The 15,957-nt window shown below is 36.3% G+C and overlaps 1 long non-coding RNA gene across 1 annotated transcript; it reads right to left on the bottom strand.

Moving 5' to 3' along the window:
- Nucleotides 1-2,839: 2,839 nt before the first annotated feature.
- LOC123541265 (uncharacterized) lies at nucleotides 2,840-15,413 on the bottom strand. The gene is made up of 4 exons (XR_008367531.1): nucleotides 15,265-15,413; nucleotides 10,510-10,628; nucleotides 9,260-9,376; nucleotides 2,840-4,317 (listed from the first exon to the last, which is right to left on the bottom strand). It is a non-coding gene; the product is annotated as an uncharacterized LOC123541265 (long non-coding RNA).
- Between the last annotated feature and the right edge of the window lie 544 nt (nucleotides 15,414-15,957).

The following is a 15,957-nucleotide window of genomic DNA, read 5'->3' as shown; positions in this document are numbered from 1 at the left end:
TTCGAACTCGACCTAGATATCATCAAGGTGAACATTCTGACCAACTTTCATGAAGATCCATTGAGAAATATGGCCACTAGAGAGGTCACAAGGTTTTTCTATTTTTAGATCTACTGACCTAGTTTTTGACCCCACATGACCCAGTTTCGAACTTGACCTAGATATCATCAAGGTGAACATTCTGACCAATATTCATGAAGATCTCATGAAAAATATGGCCTCTAGAGAGGTCACAAGGTTTTTCTATTTTTTGATCTACTGACCTAGTTTTTAACCCCACGTGACCCAGTTTCAAACTTCACCTAGATATAATCAAGATGAACATTCTGACCAATTTTCATGAAGATGCATTGAGAAATATGGCCTCTAGAGAGGTCACAAGGTTTTTCTATTTTTAGACCTAATGACCTAGTTTTTGACCCTACGTGACCCAGTTTCGAACTTGACCTAGATATCATCAAGATGAACATTCTGACCAATTTTCATGAAGATCTTGTGAAATATTTGACCTCTAGAGAGGTCACAAGGTTTTTCTATTTTTAGACCTACTGACCTAGTTTTTGACCGCACGTGACCCAGTTTCGAACTTGACCTAGATATCATCAAGATGAACATTCTGACCAATATTAATGAAGATCTCATGAAAAATATGGCCTCTAGAGAGGTCACAAGGTTTTTCTATTTTTAGATCTACTGACCTAGTTTTTAACCCCACGTGACCCAGTTTCGAACTTGACCTAGATATCATCAAGATGAACATTCTGACCAATTTTCATGAAGATGCATTGAGAAATATGGCCTCTAGAGAGGTCACAAGGTTTTTCTATTTTTAGACCTAATGACCTAGTTTTTGGCCCTACGTGACCCAGTTTCGAACTTGACCTAGATATCATCAAGATAAACATTCTGACCAATATTCATGAAGATCTCATGAAAAATATGGCCTCTAGAGAGGTCACAAGGTTTTTCTATTTTTAGATCTACTGACCTAGTTTTTGATCCCACGTGACCCAGTTTCGAACTTGACCTAGATATCATCAAGGTGAACATTCTGACCAATTTTCATGAAGATCTTGTGAAATATATGGCCTCTAGAGAGGTCACAAGGTTTTTCTATTTTTAGACCGACTGACCTAGTTTTTGATGGCACGTGACCCAGTTTCGAACTTGACCTAGATATCATCAAGATGAACATTCTGACCAACTTTCATAAAGATCCCATGAAAAATGTGACCTCTAGAGTGGTCACAAGCAAAAGTTTACGGACGCACGGACGCACTGACGCACGGACGGACGACGGACGACGGACACCGCGCGATCACAAAAGCTCACCTTGTCACTTTGTGACAGGTGAGCTAAAAATCAATGTCAAATTTCAATTCAGAACACAAAAATATGCATGCTGTCCAAATTTGAAGCCTGCAGCTTGAGAAATGTGAAAGTAGGTCACTAGGTCAATCTTAAGATCAAAATTCATTTCAGTACACAAAACTATGCTTGTGGTTCAAATTTGAAGGCTGTAGCTTGAGAAATGTGAAAGTAGGTCACTAGGTCAAAATCAAGGTCAAATTTTATTTTTGAACAAAAAACTATTCATGTGGTCCAAATTTGAAGCCTGTACCTTCAAAAATGTAAAAGTAGGTCACTAGGTCAATAACAAGGTCAAAGTTTTTTCGGTACACAAACCTTTGCATGTGGTCCAAATTTGAAGGCTGCAGCTACAGAAATGTGAAAGTAGGTCACTAGGTCAAGATCAAGGTCAAGTCATGTCAAGGTTCATCTTGCCATTCAAAACTATACATGTGGTCCAAATTTGAATGATGTAAGTTATGGACATGAAGATTCTAAGTTTTTCCCTATATAAGTCTATATGAACCATATGACCCCTGGGGCGGGGCCATATTTGACCCTAGAGGGATAATTTGAACAAAGTTGGTAGAGAACCACTAAATGATGCTACATTACAATATATCAAAGCCATAGTCTTTGTGGTTTGGACAAGATTTTCAAAGTTTTTCCCTATATAAGTCTATGTAAACCATGTGACCCCCAGGGCGGAGCCATATTTGACCCTTGGGGAATAATTTGAACAATCTTAGTAGAGGACCACTAGATGATGTCATATACAAAATATCAAAGCGCTAGGCCCTGTGGTTTTGGACAAGAGGTTGTTTGAAAGTTTTTTCCTATATAAGTCTATATAAACCATGTGACCCCCGGTGTGGGGCCATATTTGACCCCAGGGAAATAATCTGAATAATCTTAGTAGAGGACCACTCATTTAACTGTTCCTTGACCTATGACCTAATGACCTCAGAATCAATAGGGGTCATCTGCTGGTCATGGCCAACCTATCAATTTTCCTGATACTAGACCTAAGCATTCTTGAGTTATTGCCTGGAAACCATTTTACTGTCCCTGGTCATTGTGACCTTGACCTTTGACATACTGACCTCAGAATCAATAGGGGTCATCTGTTGGTCATGACCAACCTCCCTATCAACTTTCATGATCCTAGGCCCAAGCGTTCTTGAGTTATCATCCGGAAACCGTTTTACTATTCAGGGTCACTGTGACCTTGACCTTTGACATACAGACCTCAAAATCAATAGGGGTCATCTGCTGGTGATGACCAACCTCTCTATCAACTTCCATGATCCTAAGCCCAAGTGTTCTCTCTGTAATCTCTTGTTAGGTTAATAGGTTAAAGGTCAAGGTCAGATTAAACCAGAATGGTAGAACTTTTGTTTACAGTGAGCATATAATTTGAGTTATCATCCGGAAACGGATTGGTCTACATTCCAACCGACCGACCGACCGACCGACCGACCGACATCTGCAAAACAATATACCCCTCCTTCTTCGAAGGGGGGCATAATTAAGGGAGTTGCTGTTTGAAAAAAAATTTTATGCCCTCCCAATTTTGGAGAAGCTTGTGTAAGAAAAGAAAGATAAAGATTGCTGTATTAATTAATGAAAATGAAGATGCAATCAAACTGAAGAAGAAATTTAACATCTGAAATGTAATGAAAATGAAAAAGAAATACAATGAAAAGGATTCCAGAAACCACCATCCAAAGTCAAACAGATGTATATTGTAATAACTAAAAAGACTGTATTAGATTAGATAAAACTTAAGAACATTGTAATTTCAAATTTGTTAACTTTTACCATTACATTACCTTAGGCCTAAAAAAAATTTCTTTGTTTCCGGTAACATGCTAAAAAAAAATTGGGGTAGGTAGGTCAGAAATTTTTTTTTGGAATTATTTTTTTATTGAGGCTACTTTTCGGAAATTATTATTTTTGTGTCAAAAAATGCATACAAGTAAGGGGGTTATGCCTTAGAGCATCAGTAAGTTGATTTCTAACATCACTGGCCATGTTTAAAGCATAAAAACTGCAGTTTTGCAACTTTTTGTGACAAAGTTGAAAAAAATATTCTCCAAGGCCATAAAAACATTAAGGGTCAAGCCAAAAATTTAGAGTAGGTCGGGATACCGGAAACAAACAATTTCTTTTTACGCCTTAACTTACTTTATAAAGTTTACTCTCTAGTCATCACTTCTCTGCATTTTCACATAATAGCAGGACTGGTACTGCTCCTGTAAAATGTTGAAAGTTTCAAGTAAAATGATATTTATTTTTTAATATACATGTATATTCTTGTTTCTTAATTTTTTTAAAAAAAATAAATAAAAATTAGTTTAAACACAAGCATTTAAATGTCAAGACTCGAACTGTTAGTGTAGTACTTAGGCAGAAATAATTTCAGGTAGACAATTTTTGCTACCTTTTTCCCACATATTTACAGAATTAGCCACTGTATTATTAACAGATGTTTGTAACTAAATATATTATTGTTATTACATACACGTTTCTATTCCCCGTTACGTTAAACTGGTACCTGAAATGTCAATATTTTTCCATACACTAACGCCTGAATTTCATATCAGGTGTGTGACGTAATTCAGTGTTTATTCTTGCACTATTTTTTTCTATTTAGTTCAGTATTGTCATTCCTATTCAGGCTACTGAACAAATTTAATATGATATTTACATTATATTTATACGTGTAGATGTGTATGTAATAAAAAGGTTATTATCTTTGCATCGGGAAATCTGCACTCGTTCTTCAGCCACACCTCATTTTTGCATACTTTGCACTTTATATCTTTCTGTGTACTTACACACATAGTAAGAGATGGTTACATATCACAAGTTGTAAATTTCAGTATTATAGGATTGTTTATACCTAAAAGTCTCTGCAATGTTTCTCTGCATTCGTCATTATGATTGCTGTATTAGGACTTCTGCCTGGAATATTCAATGTTATATGTACATTAAAGAAATAAGATGTCACGAATATGTAAATATTGTAGTTATTGGACTGACAAAACATCTTGGCAAGAGACGTCTCTCTTTATATTGAGTAATATTTGTATGATACTCGAGTATGTTTCATAATTTATGCCGCATAATATTCCTATATATTCATATTTCATTTCGTTAATGTTATAGGCTATACATGTATTGTTGTTCATGATTTTGCTTAGATATTAATGTTGAAGACTAAGCTACAGCTGATATTTTCACTTTGTTGTTTTTATCGTCAGCTATAGTTGTTCTTATGCTCAATATCAATATGTAATTGTGCCATGTATTACTATGATATAAAATATTCTTACATATTTTGTCATTCAATTTAAAAATGCTACACTAGTAAGTAAAACAAGTCTTCCCGAATGTTGGTAGCTTTCAGTCTACACCATATCTGGTAGCATATAGGCTGTATGTTTTGGTAGCATTCAGTCTATACCGTATCTGGTAGCATATAGGCTATATGTTTTGGTAGCATTCAGTCTATACCCTATCTGGTAGCATATAGGCAATATGTTTTGGTAGCATTCAGTCTATACCGTATCTGGTAGCATATAGGCTATATGTTTTGGTAGCATTCAGTCTAAACCGTATCTGGTAGCATATAGGCTATATGTTTTGGTAGCATTCAGTCTAAACCGTATCTGGTAGCAATAGGCTATATGTTTTGGTAGCATTCAGTCTACACCGTATCTGGTAGCATATAGGCTATATGTATTGGTAGCATTCAGTCTACACCATATCTGGTAGCATATAGGCTATATGTATTGGTAGCATTCAGTCTACACCATATCTGGTAGCATATAGGCTATATGTATTGGTAGCATTCAGTCTACACCATATCTGGTAGCATATAGGCTATATGTTTTGGTAGCATTCAGGTTATACCATATCTGGTAGCATATAGGCTATATGCTTTGGTAGCATTCAATCTACATCGTATCTGGTAGCATAATTATAGGCTATATGTATTGGTAGCATTCAGTCTATACCATATCTGGTAGCATATAGGCTATATGTTTTGATAGCATTCAGTCTACACCGTTTCTGGTAGCATAATTATAGGCTATATGTTTTGGTAGCATTTAGTCTACACCGTATCTGGTAGCATATAGGCTATATGTTTTGATAGCATTCAGTGTACACCGTATCTGGTAGCATATAGGCTATATGTTTTGGTAGTATTCAGGCTATACCGTATCTGGTAGCATATAGGCTATATGTTTTGGTAGCATTCAGTCTACACCGTATCTGGTAGCATAATTATAGGCTATATGTATTGGTAGCATTCAGTCTATACCGTATCTGGTAGCATATAAGCTATATGTTTTGATAGCATTCAGTCTACACCATATTTGGTAGCATAATTATAGACTATATGTTTTGACAGCATTCAGTGTACACCGTATCTGGTAGCATTGATATAGGCTATATGTTTTGGTAGTATTCAGGCTATACCATATCTGGTAGCATATAGGCTATATGTTTTGGCAGCATTCAGTCTACACCGTATCTGGTAGCATAATTATAGGCTATATGTTTTGGTAGCATTCAGTCTACACCGTATCTGCTAGCATATAGGCTATATGTTTTGGTAGCATTCAGTCTACACCGTATCTGGTAGCATATAGGCTATATGTTTTGGTAGCATTCAGTCTACACCATATCTGGTAGCATATAGGCTATATGTTTTGGTAGCATTCAGTCTACACCGTATCTGGTAGCAAATAGGCTACATGTTTTGGTAGCATTCAGTCTACACCATATCTGGTAGCAAATAGGCTACATGTTTTGGTAGCATTCAGTCTACACAGTCTGTATCTGGAAGCATATAGGCTATATGTTTTGGTAGCATTCAGGCTACACCGTATCTGGTAGCATATAGGCTATATGTTTTGGTAGCATTCAGTCTACACCGTATCTGGTAGCAAATAGGCTACATGTTTTGGTAGCATTCAGTCTACACAGTCTGTATCTGGAAGCATATAGGCTATATGTTTTGGTAGCATTCAGGCTACACCGTATCTGGTAGCAAATAGGCTACATGTTTTGGTAGCATTCAGGCTACACCGCATCTGGTAGCATAATATTATTAAATATATCTGAAGCCTTAAATTAGATCTATTATAAAAATATTGTATACTCCTGTTATGCCGAGTTAAAATTCCATTATGTCTGTTTATCCGTATAAGTGTGACACAGTATGTCTGTTTATCCGTATAAGTGTGACACAGTATGTCTGTTTATCCGTATAAGTGTGACACAGTATGTCTGTTTATCCGTATAAGTGTGACACAGTATGTCTGTTTATACGTATAAGTGTGACACAGTATGTCTGTTTATCCATATAAGTGTGACACAGTATGTCTGTTTATCTGTATAAATGTGACACAGTACGTCTGTTTATCCGTATAAGTGTGACACAGTATGTCTGTTTATCAGTACAAGGGTGACACAATACCTCTGCAAATGATGCTCTTGTACTTTAATACTCCGAAAGAATAAATATGTATGTGTATTATGCATAAATAAAAGATTTATCATGCAACTACTATGCAAAGTACCTGATATCATTTGCTTATATTTTATTTTGTTATCAGGTCACAATGTCTACATGGATCGATTCTTGGAAAGGTTTACAATACACTTGACAATGTATGATATACTTATTCTTGAATTACGCCTAATTTAAGGCATGCACATTTTATTAAGTATTAGCAAAAGTATTTGTGTTAATAATTATTCTTGGATCAGTTAATTGTAATTCTTGGATCAGTGTAAATTTAATGATTTTAAAAACTTTAAAGTATCTCAGAGACTGACAGGAGTCTGGAACTGGAAGTGAAATTTTCAGTGCTATGGACATGTAGTTGTCTGAATCAAAAGTTTCATAATATGGAAATAAAGCATGTTCTGGTTTATTCAAGAGGTTGATTTTTTATTTTTAATGCAGGTAAGAGTGTATTTCATTGTTATTTTTTTTACAAGAATATCAGAAAGTTAAACAAGAGCACCGCCAAGTGAGGCAATATACGCCCGAAGGCTTACATCATAGGATGGGGGCAAAATTATAAGAACTTGACTGTTGTAGCCCAAAGGACTGGAACAACAAAAGGAAAACTTCAAAAATCAATTTTAAGTCCACAAAAAAATCAAAGTATACAAAAAAATCCTTATCAGGTACAGGTATGTAAAAATGCACCTAAAAATTGCAGGTACCATCCATGTTGTAACACAGAAAAGTGGTCTCAGTTTTTCCCTACGGCCAATAATAAAAAAAGTTTCAAAATAAGCTATTTATAGTAACATAAAAGGGAAGTAATTAAAAAAATATATTGTAAGTATAAACAAGAGCACCGCCTTGCGGGTGCTGATGCTCATCTAATTTTTTTGTTTATACTAGAAAAATGTCCAACCCATGATTTTCTAAGTCCAAAAGGGGCCATTATTCTTGCAAAAAGCAGGATGGAGTTATGTTTCTTGATGTACATAGTCAGCTTATGATGGTGAACAACTGTTGCAAGTTTCAAAGCAATAGCTTGAATAGTTTAGGAGAAAAGCCCACCTGGACATAAAACTTAACCAATAAATCTTATATTTACTATGAACAAAAGGGGCAATAAATCTTGCAAAAAGCAGGATGGAGTTATGTTTCTTGCTGTACAGGGTCAGCTTATGATGGTGAACAAGTGTTACAAGTTTCAAAGCAATAGCTTAAATAGTTTAGGAGAAAAGCTGACCTAAACACAGAACTTAACCAATAAATCTGATATTTTCTATGTACAAAAGGGGCAATAAATCCTGTAAAAAGCAAGATGGAGTTGTGTTCCTTGCTGTACAGGGTCAGCTTATGATGGTAAACAAGTGTTGGAAGTTTTAAAGCAATAGCTTTGATAGTTTAGGAGAAAAGCTGACCTTAACATAAAACTTAACCAAGAAAACTAATTTTCTAAGTCCAACAGCGGCAATAATTCTTGCAAAAAGCAGGATGGAGTTATGTTTCTTAATGTACAGGGTCAGCTTGTGATGGTGAACAAGTGTTGCAAGTTTCAAAGCAATAGCTTTGATAGTTTAGGAGAAAAGTTGACCTAAACATAAAACTTAACCAAGAACTCTGATATTTTCTAAGTACAAAAGGGGCCATAAATCTTGCAAAAAGCAGGATGGAGTTATGTTTCTTGCTGTACAGGGTCAGCTTATGATGGTGAACAAGCGTTGCAAGTTTCAAAGCAATAGCCAATCAAGTGATGACATTAACTCATCATCTTTTTAAAAAAAAATCAGATAAGCTGAAAAGAGATCTGCCAAAAAAAACAAGAACACTGCAATGCGCTCTGCACATCTTCTCAGTCAGGTGAACATTTGTGTCAAGTTTCCTTGAAATTCTTCAAGGAGTTCAAGAGTTACAGAGCGGACATGAAATTGCTAACGGACAGAGTCGAACACCAGCGTCATAACATAATACATCCCTTCGGGCATATAAAAACATTGTTGGAGTTGAATTCAACATGGCTGCCGTATTGTTTCGTTCAGAAGGTTTAGGGGCGGATGAATTTTCAAATCCGTAAAATATTCATTTAAATTTTTGTTTCAGTAGACATTTTTGACTAAATAGAGATAAAGACATATGTTGTTCTAAGCAGTTTGTGTGAGTTTCATGACAAATAGAATAACAGGCTAATGTCTTTTGATATCACCGTTATCAGCTCGCGGCCGATATGGGCGGAAGGGTTTCAGTTCCCTCACCCCTTCCAGCCTATATCAGCCTGGACCTGATAACATTAATATCAAAAGACAGTAGCCATGTTATTCTCTATTTGTCTTTACCAATTCATATCTGAATTTCATTTATATTGAATGCATAAATCAATATATCTACCTTTTGTCTACCTTTTATCTTCTGGGGACACTCCATAGTCCTTTAGCTAAAATAAGTCCCCTTGAACTACATCATAAAAACTGTTCTCCGCCTCCAGTCTAGTCTAAACCTAAAATACTTGAGAAATATCATATCGTTTAGATATCCAGAATTTGTCCAGTTTTGATTTGAATGAAGTTACAGTGTCACTGTTGACTAATTCCTCTGGTAAGTTATTACATACTGTTAAAGTGTGATGTCTAAAGGAGTTGAACCATAATGATTTTTTGGCTTTTGGTTTGTAGAGTTTCAAATTATGAAATTATGACTATGACATAGTTTAATTAAGATTGGGCCAAAATTGTGACCTCAAGAGTGTTAACAGGCTTTTCCTTTGACTTGACCTGGTGACCTAGTTTTTGTCCCCAGATGACACAACATCGAACTCGTCCAAGATTTTATTGAGGCTAACATTCTGACCAAGTTTCATTAATATTGGGTCAAAATTGTGACCTCTGGAGTGTTGTCAAATTGTGGATGACGGACTTTGAAAATATTTGGGGTGGTATGAAAACTTTAACATTTATTCCGAGTCAAAAAGGGGCCATAATTCAGTCTAAATGCTTGACAGAGTTGCCTCCTCCTTTTCACAGACTGGGTTCATGATGGTAAACAAGTTTGCAAAACATGAAAGCAATATCTCAATGGACTTTGAAAATATTTGGGGTAGTAAGCAAACTTTAACATTTATACTAAGTAGAAAAAGGGCCATAATTCAGTCAAAATGCTTCATAGAGTTGCCTCCTCCTTTTTACAGACTGGGGTCATGATGGTAAACAAGTATGCAACATATGAAAGCAATATTTCAATGGACTTTTAAAATATTTCGGATGGTACCAAACTTTAATATTTGTGCGACGCTCACGCCGACGCTTCCCTATTCTTTCAATAGTAGAGCTAAAAACTGAGATAGAGTAAAAGTGCACAATAACTTTAACCTGAAATTCTAAATAAAAAGGCAGAGGTAATTCATCAAATATTGGTCAAGAGTTATGGCCCTTGTGCCAGATGATGTGGGTGATGATGAGGATTAATTTTTAAGTTTGAAGCAAATCCATCATGTGCATCAATACTTTAACTAAGGAATAAAGGTGGAAGGACGGCAATGTCGGCAAAAGGGTGATTTGGATAGCTGTCTATATACTTTGTATAGTAAAGCTAAAAATGTCACTGAAAATGTTGCCTATATAGAACACATTTACAAAACTTACATTCTTGTGTTGATGATACAGTTGACAGTGATGGTGGGAAGAATGTGGATCCTGAATGTGTTGAAACCCTTACTGCATACCAACAGTGGAACCAGGCGGTGTTGGGGAAATTGTCATTTCTGATGGTTGTAAAGATAAAGGAAATACTGTTAATCCTGTAGGCAGAGATGGTCACCCACCAGTAACAACACCTGTTGGTAAAGTTGGTGGTGTAAAGAAGGCAGCAGTATCATTAGCTGTATGAGTAACACTGGTAACAAGAGCTGTTTGTAAGACAGCACACTCCACTATTTGGCAATAAAACTAACCTAAGTACAACACCATGGTGGCCTTGGCTAGGGCTGTGGATCATCAGACAAGTGGCGATTCGATCCGATCTGCGAATCGGGGCTGACGATTCACAGATCGAACCACGGATCACCAACAACTTATTATGATACAAAAATGCAAGCTTGTTATTTTTGTACTGTTTTCTTTATGGAATCAAAGCTTTGCAGTTCTCATAGTGCTCAGTTTAATAGTTTTGACCTATGTTTAATGTTTTGCTCATTAATTAAAGTCAGGTTTCTCCGGTGGACTTCTGTAATGTTCGGCCATTCTTGCAGATGAACGATATGACGCCGGTCATTAATAATTACAATATTTAGTAACAGTTTTGCATTTTTTGATAAGAAAATTTTCTTTGGGCAGAAATTTCGGATCTAAATTTTTACTGAATTTAATTACTTAAATGATAAATGTTTATTCACTGTTTTGACATATTCCATATTAACTTTAGTTCAAAAATAGGACTGATGCTAACTCTACCTAAGACATTTATTTACATCTGGTTTAGAATCTAAAAACTTGTAATCGTTTTAGATGTGCAAGAAAATTCATTGAAGAAGTTTAATGTGGCTTTAATATAGTTTTATTGATAGAATTTTACAAATTGCATGAATTAATGAAAAAGATCGCGATCCAACGATCCTGACAATGACGAATATCCGTACTCGAACTTCTGGTCAAACTCGTGGATATCCGAGTACTCGGATACTCGTTACAGCCCTAGCCTTGGCCTTGAAGATAATGGGCCCAGCCCCTGCAACGATTTTGTTTGTATGCTGGACAATGTTTATGTTAACTTACAGTAAGATAAAACAATAGTAACAAAGATATGACAGAAAAACAAAGGTTGCCAAAAAACATAAACCTTAAAAATAACCGAAGTATAACAACTTGGTGACTTTGACTTTGGGTATAATGGGCCCAGCCCCTGCACATACTTTGTTTGCATGCTATTAATTGTAATATGACATTTCAGTAATATATAAGCAATAGTAACAAAGAACAAGAGGACCATGATGGTCCTGAATTGCTCACCTGTCTCCACATGACCCAATTTTCATGAAGATCCATTGAAAAATATGGCTTCTAGAGAGGTCAAAAGGTTTTTCTATTATTTGACCTACTGACCTAGTTTTTGATGGCACGTGACCAGTTTTGAACTTGACCTAGATATCATCAAGGTGAACATTCTGACCAATTTTCACGAAGATCTCATGAAGAGTACGGCCTCTAGACAGGTCACAATGTTTTTCTATTTTTATACCTACTGACCTAGTTTTGACCACATGTGACCAAGTTTCAAATTTTGTCTAGATATCATCAAGGTGAACATTCAGACAAATTTTCATGAAGATACATTGAAAAATATGGCCTCTAGAGTGGTCAAAAGGTTTTTCTATTTTCAGACCTACTGACCTAGTTTTCGATCACAGTTGACCCAGTTTCGAACTTGACCTAGATATCATCAAGACGAACATTCAGACCAACTTTCATACAGATCCCATGAAAAATATGGCCTCTAGAGAGGTCACAAGGTTTTTTTTATTATTTGATCTACTGACCTAGTTTTTGATGCATGTGACCCAGTTTCGAATTTTATCTAGAGAGGTCACAAGGTTTTTTTTTATTATTTGACCTACTGACCTAGTTTTTGATGACATGTGACTCAGTTTCGAATTTTATCTAGATATCATCAAGGTGAACATTCTGATTAATTTTCATGAAGATCTATTGAAAAGTACGGCCTCTAGAGAGGTCACAAGGTTTTTCTAATTTTAGACCTACTGACCTAGATTCTGACCGCAGTTGACCCAGTTTCGAAATTAACCTAGATATCATCAAGACGAATATTCAGACCAACTTTCATACAGATCCCATGAAAAATATGGCCTCTAGAGAGGTCACAAGGTTTTTCTATTATTTGACCTACTGACCTAGTTTTTGATGGCACATGACCAGTTTCGAACTTGACCTAGATATCATCAAGGTGAACATTCTGACCAATTTTCTTGAAGATCCATTGAAAAGTATGGCCTCTAGAGAGGTCACAAGGTTTTTCTATTTTTAGACCTACTGACCTAGTTTTTAATCACAGTTGACCCAGTTTTGAACTTGACCTAGATATCATCAAGTCGAACACTCAGACCAACTTTCATACAGATCCCATGAAAAATATGGCCTCTAGAGAGGTCACAAGGTTTTTCTATTATTTGGCCTACAGACCTAGTTTTTGACAGCACATGACCCAGTTTCGAACTTGATCTAGATATCATTATGATGAACATTCTGACTAACTTTCATACAGATCCCATGAAAAATATGGCCTCTAGAGAGGTCACAAGGTTTTTCTATTATTTGACCTACTGACCTAGTTTTTGACTGCAAGCGACCCAATTTTGAACTTGACCTAGATATCATTAAGCTGAATGTTCTGACCAATTTTCATGAAGATCCATTGAAAAGTACGGCCTCTAGAGAGGTCACAAGGTTTTTCTATTTTTAGACCTACTGACCTAGTTTCTGACCTCAGTTGACCCAGTTTCGAATATGACCTAGATATCATTAAGATGAACATTCAAACCAACTTTCATACAGATCCCATGAAAAATATGGCCTCCAGAGAGGTCACAAAGTTTTTCTATTATTTGACCTACTGACCTAGTTTTCAACCGCACGTGACCCAGTTTCGAACTTGACCTAGATATCATCAAGATGAACATTCTGACCAACTTTCATAAAGATCCCTGAAAAATGTGACCTCTAGAGTGGTCACAAGCAAAAGTTTATGGACGCAAGCACGCACTGACGACGGACGCCACATGATCACAAAAGCTCACCTTGTCACTTTGTGACAGGTGAGCTAAAAACAAAGGGTGCTGAAAAACTTTCACCAAGAAAGCTCAAGCTGGGACGAGTAGAAAAGCACCCATATTCTCCAAACAGTGGAGCTAAAAATACAGTTTGGTTCCTTGCAGCATAATGTGCTACTTAGGCTAGGTACCAAAGTACATTCTGCAGGCAGAGCTGGAAAACTGGTACAACTGATAAACAAACTGATCATAGATATTATTAAATATCATAACTGCGTATGTCTGTCAACTAATGTCACATACTACACCATCTCAAATTTTCATATATATTGCATAAGTCCCTGACATTTTATTACATACAAGGCAGTCTGAAAAACAGTTAAGTCCCCTGCCACTGTTATGGATAGAGAAAGGGTAAACCTTTGACCTTCAGCTATGACCTTGACCATGAACTGACATGGCTGACTCATGAATTCTGCACATTGTCTTTTTTGACCCAAAATTCATGAAAATCCTTCAAGGGGTTTAGGAGACATAGAGCTCAAACCTTTGACCTTGAGTTGTGACCTTGACCTTGAGTTGACATAGCTGAATCATGTGTACTTGATAAGGTGATCATATGACCCCTTCAAGGGGTTTAGTAGATACAGAGTGAACACAAAATGGAAGGCTCAAACCATTGATCCGAAGCTGTGACCTTGACCTTGAGCCAACATGACTGACTCATGTGTTATGCATATCATCTTGATAACTTAATCATTTGACCCAAGTTTCATGAAAATCCTTCAAGGGGTTTAGAAGATACAGAGCATACACAAAATGGAAAGCTTAAACCTTTGACCCCAAGTTGTGACCTTGACCCACCACAGCTGAGAGTTTTGCACATCATCTTGATAAGGTAATCATCTGACCTAAATTTCATGAAATCCTTCAAGGTGTTAAGGAGATACAGAGTAAAATGAAGGCTCAAACCTTTGACCCTAAGTTGTGACCTTGACCTTGGGCCACCACAGCTGACTCATAAGCTCTGCACATTGTCATGATGAGGCAATCATTTGACCCAAGTTTTATAAAATTCCTTCTAGGGCTTTAGGAGATACAGAGCGGACACAAAATGGAGGGCTAAAACCTATGACCTTGAGCTGTGACCTTGACCCAACATGGCTGACTTGTGAATTCTGCACATCCTTTGAGGTGATCATTTGACCCAAATTTCATGAAAATCCTTCAAGGGGTTTAGGAGATATGGAGCGGACATGAAAGTGTTACGGACAAATGGACAGACAGCAGGATGGATGGAGACCATTCCTATAATCCCCCAAATACTTGTGGCAGGGGATGAAAAAAGGCCGATATTTCTTACATCATATTATGTCAATCTTGACTATATGTTCAATTGACTAAATGAGAAACATGCTCTTGTCATTATGCATGTAAACACACTTCTGGAACAACTGAAGATACTATTTTGTAAGTAAACATGACTTTTATAATAATATTATCTCATTGCCAATTCAAAAAGTTTTACTAAGTTTGTAATTACAATTAATGTTTATAAGAAAGTAGTTCTGGATTGATTTAAATTACAATATCATAGGAATTTTTGCCGATTCATTACTTTCTGGTCTCTGTGTTGGTACTGTAGTCATAGGCAGAAGTCCTGGTCACTTTTTCGTCAGGGGAGATGGTGTGGGGCTACAGGTCAGGATTTTACAGCAGGGTTTGGCAACATCTCTTACCAGCCGACAGTTTGATGGCAAGTTCACATGTGGCGGGCATCTGAAATGAAACATAAAATTACATACAGTACAGAAGATAAGACCTTGCAACATTATGGGAGTTACTTCCCTTGGTCCAAATTAGTTAATGTTCATTTCTCTGTGGCCAAACACTGCATACAATTTGCCAACAACATATTATGTCAAAGAAAAGTGAGGGGTTCATTCTGTTTTTTGTGTGTCTACTAAAACATATTAAAAAAGATTTTTTTCCAAACTTACATACCAATTCAACATGGGCTAAAAGGATGAACTTTAAGAATTCCTATTAGTTACTGAGACTGCAACTTTAAGTTCAGATATTTGTAAATTTAGGAATATTCCAAGGATTTTATTTACTCTCCTAGTTTCCATTGAACACACCTCAAACTTATTACAGCAATTTGTTTATTCAGATGACTACAAGATTTCAAACAGATTCAAAACAAAAATACGCAATATAAATGTAAGTCACTTACAAAATTTAATGAAACATGTAATAAAAACAGAGTGAAAGTTGTGTTGTGCAAGTATATTTCGCTAAAAAGATCTTG

This window comes from Mercenaria mercenaria, chromosome 16 (assembly GCF_021730395.1).
Source record: "Mercenaria mercenaria strain notata chromosome 16, MADL_Memer_1, whole genome shotgun sequence".
Taxonomy (NCBI): Eukaryota; Metazoa; Mollusca; class Bivalvia; order Venerida; family Veneridae; genus Mercenaria; species Mercenaria mercenaria.
Note: the sequence above shows the minus strand (reverse complement) of the source record. Positions and strands in the feature narration are given on the sequence as shown.